The sequence below is a fragment of the Mastomys coucha genome, unplaced genomic scaffold (assembly GCF_008632895.1).
Source record: "Mastomys coucha isolate ucsf_1 unplaced genomic scaffold, UCSF_Mcou_1 pScaffold6, whole genome shotgun sequence".
NCBI lineage: Eukaryota > Metazoa > Chordata > Mammalia > Rodentia > Muridae > Mastomys > Mastomys coucha.
Genome location: NW_022196912.1, coordinates 107,980,038 through 107,986,883, shown reverse-complemented (window position 1 = coordinate 107,986,883; position 6,846 = coordinate 107,980,038). Strand labels below are relative to the sequence as shown.

General features: G+C 33.7%; 1 pseudogene; it reads right to left on the bottom strand.

Moving 5' to 3' along the window:
• Positions 1–3,393: 3,393 nt before the first annotated feature.
• On the bottom strand, positions 3,394–5,414 carry LOC116081086 (annotated as a pseudogene).
• Positions 5,415–6,846: the final 1,432 nt, after the last annotated feature.

Sequence of the window (6,846 nt, the reverse complement as noted above, 5' to 3'; positions counted from 1 at the left end):
CATTGGCTTGGAGAATTGTTTTCCAGCCTTTTATTCTGAGATAGTGTCTGTCTTTGTCACTGAGGTGGTTTTCCTGTATGCAGCAAAATGTTGGGCCTGTTTACGTACCCAATCTGAAAGTCTATGTCTTTTTATTGGAGAATTGAATCCTATGTTTTCTATATTTTGTTGAAATTAGGCTTTGCCTTGGCTTTTTAAAAATGAATACTATCCTGATAAAATCCTATTTATAAGCACCCTTGGACTCATTTTTGAGCATAGATGATCGCTCTGCATATGGAGGACAATTACATCATTGGCCCAGTGGCACTGGTGTGCTACAGATTCATAATGACTTACTACTGAGAATAGACATAGTTCCATCTTAGAAATTAAGCAGAAATTAAGATCTGAAACTATAGGGGGTCATTAATATTTTAAAATAGATTAATAAAAGTCAGACACAAGGAGATATCAAGTATATTAGATTGATGAAAATTCTCTATTTCAGCAACATAGTAGGTTGAAATCTAACAATAACAGAGTTCCCCACCAATCTGAAATCTGACTATCCATTTTGGGCATCAAACAGATAGTGAATGCCCAACTCTTCCTGGTACTTTAATTCGATTTTCCACTTCTATTGATGTAGTCTATTGAAAATATAATTTGCCTGCACACCCCTTTGCACTGCTGGACCTGCTGTCAACCAAGTTTTCTAGGTCAATTATCTAAAGCTTCTTTGCAACCCCTTGTCTCTGTAAATATACATATATATATATATATAGATAGATAGATAGATAGATAGAGAGAGAGAGAGAGAAAGATAGATGATACATAGATGATAGGTAGATGATAGATAGATAGATAGATAGATAGATAGATAGATAGATAGATAGATGCTAGGTAGGTAGGGAGGGACAGTCAGATGATAGCTATCTAGATATTATCACTAGATAATAAATAGCTAATATATAGATGAAAGAGAGTTGAAAGACAGTGACGGAGACAGACAAATGATAATAATAGATAGCTAGATGAATGATAATAAATACCAGATAGGTGATATATATATCTATCTATTTATCTATCTATATACATATACATAATTTACTGTGTGATGTGTGATTTGAGAGTTACTATTAGTGATTAAAATTGGTATTACAAGAGTATTGGTTCAGATAGGTCTATCTTTCAAAAGTTTGAGTAACTACCAAATTGTGATCAATGAAACAACCATATCAATTGAGTTTATTGTTATTTAATAAGTTGCGAAACTATGGAAAGGCAGAAGTATGTTTCTGTTACATCATACTCATGACAAAGCAAAAGAAAATCCTATGTTTATTTAAGTTGGATACGTATCTTTACGAAAGTCTTATAGGCTTATTTTCCATATAGTATTTTTCATGCAATAACATGTACAATATGTATGCATTCCACTTTCCTTGATGTAAAAGACTGAAAATCATTTTTTATTTTGCTTCATTTTATCTTTTCTGCTTACAATGTTCACCTTTGTTTTTGTGCATTTGCAAAATCCAATTTTTTACTTTTCTTCACTCAGATATTTATCTTCAATAACATGTTTGACTGCTGACTGCTTGCCACACACTAAGAAGGATAGCATTAAACCATACAAATGAATCATCCTTCTTAAGAATACCTAGAATTTATGGAATGATTTTTGGGCATAGCCCAAACTAAGATATGAGCCAATACGTAGAACCCCTTTACTCTAGTTAGGAATCTATGCCATTGGATCTGCAGCTTTGAAAAGATGCACTCATAGATAGGACCATGGCTAAATGTGACATTTCCTATTTTGCCTCTAGCTTTGGTCATCAAATCACTTTTATTTTCTAAGTTAAATCTTCCAGTACTTCCCTTTTAAAATAACATTTACCATTGTATTTATGATCTATTCTCATAATAAGTGGAACTAGTTGCATTCTAAGTTTTATCACTTATCATAATCATAGCTGCTGAGTCCATTCTGCTACGAAAAATAACAGTCACAGGCTCCGAGTATTACTAAACTAACATTTTTTAGAATGCCTAATCATCTTAGGTCACATATATAGAATAGCTATCTACACTTTCCCTCTCTCTCTTCAGAAAAACACTTAGTTACCCCAATATATTTTGTCTCATCTTCATTGTTCTTACTCATGGATAAATTACTTAGAGGGAAGTCTGAGATTCCTAGCTGTTTATTGCGCCCACTCAGCTGACATTATTTGTCAATGGATTATTTGTCTATGAATGTAGATTTTTTTGAAGCAACAACACTTCCAGATGACACAATTTTTTAACTTGAAGCTACAGGTACTGTTACAGAAGGCGCTTTATGAAGTTTGAGATTGTAATGTTAAACAGTCCAAACAGCCCACTTTTGATATTTTGATAAATCATACACATATAAAATGGTAAAATGAATTAATTCTCTCGAAGGATAAATGACTTGTGCACATCTCTTGTCAGAAGAAAATTAGATTTGATCTGATCTGAAAGGAACGCTTTGCTTTTCCTGGAAGTAATTTTTAGATGTAAACATTTAACTAAAGCACAAAGTATCACTAGAAATGTAAGAGGCTCATGAATGTAGAATTTTCTGACTCATTTAGAAGTCAACATATGAAAACAATGAGCATTGACAATGAAGAACAGGATTTTACTGTTAGCAAAATGAAAGTATACAGTATTAGAAACGTATAAAGAAAATTAATTTTATGCCATATTTTCTTTTTTTTGAACAACTCAGCAAAATAAAATTCTGATTTATTGTTTAACATTGTTTCACGCCTACATCAAACAGGATAAAAATAAACAACAACTTCATAGACAAATAAAAAGGAAAAAAATCTTTTTATTTTTGGCCCTTTTAATCATCTCATAAAAACAACTACTTACAGTACACCTAGATACATACAAAAAAAAAGTTACAGGAATGCTCAGAATAAGATTTTTTATTGTTTTTTTTTTTAATTTTTTTTTTGTTCTCCTTTGAGATTATATTGAACATGGTCTCACCTCAAGTAAAGGCTGACGTAGGACAGAAAACGCTCTGAAGGCTGGTTTGGTCACCCGTTATCATAAAAAAGGACTGACCCCTAACAATATGTACAAAAATATAAAATGTAAATTAAAAAATACAAACAAATTCTCCTTTTAAGGTACTTTTAAGAAAACAAAGCAAGGCCTGGGAAGTTCTGGTTCTTTTTTCCTCCCATGTTGCCAATTCCTGTTGTGGTTTTGGTGGGGTGGTGGAGAGCATCCGTCATCTGTGAGTGGCCCTGCGCACTGTGGGTGGGGCCTGCTTCTCTACTCGAAGGTGACTACCTTTAAATTCTGAGACAGGAAGTGGAGGGTGAATAGGTCATGGTGCATAAAGTGAGCTTTTCCTTTTGCTATCTAGTCATCCTTGTCAGTCTCAATGCTTCTTGGTGTCAACATCATCCTCATCATCATCCTCAGGTACTCACTTGCCCTTAGGAGCATCAGCTTTCTCATCTTCATCCTCATTCTCTTCCTCACAGTCACCTTCTTTCTTCCTCCTCCTCCGATCCCTCCCCATCTTCTTCCTCTTCTTCATCTACCTCATTGTCAGCCTTCTGTTTCCCATTTTCCTCATTTTGAGAGTTCCCATTGGCAGGTGCATCTCTTCCATTCTCTGCCTCCTCCACAATTTCCATCTTCTTCTCCTTCAGGTCCTTGGTAGAGATCTCGGAGCTGGTCTCCACTGCCGCATCTGATATGGTGAGACATGCCTGTGGTCCAATGCAGTGAGTGAGGAATTAGTTGAGTTCGAGGACTCTGGCAAGAAAGCTGCCAGTGTCCATGTTGAAGGAGGTGGTGGACAGCAAAGGTGACTGCAGTGAGCATGGAGCACAGCCCAGGATATATGCAAAGATAGCTTTTCTGAGCACCAGTTATCATATTGATATATTTATATTATACTTATATGATATAAAGCCAATGGTGGCTTTATATCATATTTCCAGAGACGCTACAGAAGCTTAATTATCTAGGAAGAATTGGAGAATTATAAAAAGAACGAAGACCCTGTTTAGTTGAGATATTGATCTCAATATTCCAATCACTTGGAATCAACTGTAAAATTAGAAATTCCCACTTTTCAAACCCCATTAGCAAATGGTGGCTTGAACAATGTTTATTCTGGAATCTGCTACTTTTTCTGAGCTACCATAAATCTTCATTTGGGGCTGAAGTCTCTGTCAGCTGTTAGGTTGACTATGAAAAGGATGATCAAGCATGGAGACATCTTAGAGCCACAAGGCATCATTTTCTCTGTAAATCCAATATCCGTGAAGAATTTGGGAGAACACATGGTTGCATCTCCCTTTGAGTTTTTTACATGTCCAGTGTAAAACAATAATAAAAAGAACAAGTAGGAAAATAATTCCAAGAAGTGTGCCTTACATTTTAATCTGTAAACAAAATGCTGTCCAACACAGTAGCATTTCAGAGCTTCACACTCTCTTACTTTTCCCAAAATGTCATTACATTATAAGTGAGTAGCCATAGTGCATCCATCCAACAGTATAGGTGGATTTTACTTATTCTAACCTCAGATATAAATAAAATCAGATAAGAATTTTCCTCTCCTTTGTGTTGCTGAAAAATAGCTTTCTATTAATTCATATTGCATGTATTGGCTTGGGTTATTATTATTATTATTACTATTATACAGTATTCCATTTAGGATCTTGATCAAATGATATATTTATATTCTATCAATAATGTCTGATTAGCTTGTTTCCACTTGAGACCTAACAGTGGTGATATCAGTATTTTTTAACTATTGTTTTCATGTATGAGTAAATTTTACTAGTGCTCTAAATTAATTTTTAATTTATTACTCTCAAATCTCCTCTTATAACATAAGTGCCATAAAATGGTGAAAACTGCCTTTAAAAGATTAATATGAAAATCAGACTTCCTTGAACTCATTCAATAAGTATGGTTGAGCTTATAAAGGAGGTTTAAAAAGATTAATCTTCCCATTATTCAAAGATTTTTACATTCTACTTGGAGCATTAATAGTTAAAAACTAAATTACTAGTTAATAAAATTAAAAAGTATATATATACATATATATATATATATATGTATATATATATCTCAAACAAGTAGCTTTCTCAAGTGAACAAAGCAAAAATCAGAGGACAATTTTCAAGTTGGTCATGGACACATGTGAGGACACCTTTATACACTTGTCTTTCTTGCTAATAAACAGCATCACACATGCACTAATATTTGTGTGTAATAATGGCATGCACACACACACATGCAGATAAAGGCACTACCGGACCTTAATAAATTTTAAAGAATAATAGTTACGTGTGAATATTTCCTACCCTTACCTGCACTGATTGTACTGTGTATAAATCAGTTGAGTAGGAGCATTCCATGATCAGTTTATGATCAGTTGTGTGTATGTTTTCTTTTTTTGAAGGTCTCTGCTGAAAATAGGCTTTGTTGATTAGAGGTGCCAACTACACTTTGTATGTGGATGTAAGGGTAAGAGTTTAGAGTGTAGTTGGACATTACACGGGTTTAGAAATGTGGTATTAGTAAGCCTTATATCTAATTAGATGGCTGGTGGTTATTCTTGAGATATAACCAAAACCATACACTCTTGAACATATCTTATGCCAATTACTTCCTTATTTTATATGCTTTATATCTGGGAAGGATCATTGAATCTTTTTTCTTGCAAGTTGCATAACTTCTTATTTTAGGATGAGAAGCATTCCTCAGAGAATAGGCTGACTATGAAAAATTTACCTCTGACAGTTGACTGTTAGTTTTTCTCAAATCTTTGCAATTATAAATTGCCAAGGAGAAAAGGCAAACTTATGTGTCTAGAAATGTTAGAAGTGGGAATACTGACAACCCTTCATAATTTCACTCTTGCTGATGTACTTCCAAGTGAGCATTTTTAATTTTAAAATCTAAATGTCTTAATAACACCAACTCAACTCACTCACTTTTACAGGCCTCATCGTGAAGCTCAATACCAGGGAAATGAATCAGAGCTAGGTTTTTAAAGCGAGAAGTATTACTTTAACATGGATGCCTCAATTTAGTTGCCCCCGAGAGATAGTTATGTGCCATTTTTGCCGACTGGTTACATCATATATTCCTTGAAAATAAATGCTTCCTTTCTTTTCTTTTTTTCTTTTTTCAAAAATTTATTCATGGAAGTAATTGGTAAGTGAAATAAAAATCAGCAAGAAATAAAGAAGTAATATGAATTCTTTAATGGCTTTAATAGACCAATTCATTTAATTCACTGCTTTCCTTGTACAAGACTATGAGACAATAATTGTTTTTATTATTTTTAAAATAAACAGTTTCTTCTCTGAGATTCACTCTAAATAGCTGCTTTGTAATATGGATAGAATTTTTAACATTTCCTATTACATAATATTGTACCAATTAATGTGTTAGGGTGATTTTGATTATGGCAGCTCTATTTAGATGACATGCTTCAATTACTTTTAAGTTTGGGGGGGGGTTGGTTTGTTTTTGTTTTGCTTTTTTTTTCCTTTTCCTCCCTACTATCCTTGATGATGTTTGTAAGCTTCATTTAGGTTGTTACAATGATAGGATTTTATTGTTTCACTTTTAGAAAGCGATCAAGCTGTGTATTTGTACATTTTTATTTGCTACTCTGATGGCACTCACTTTGGCTGCCATTATTCATTATTATTAATTGTGTCTCAGTGAACATGAGAGTGTATACCTTTCTTTGACATAATGATCACTTCCTACAGATGTATTCCCAGTAGAGACATTGTAGGAACTTTTGATAGTTATAGTTTTAATTGTGGGGGAATA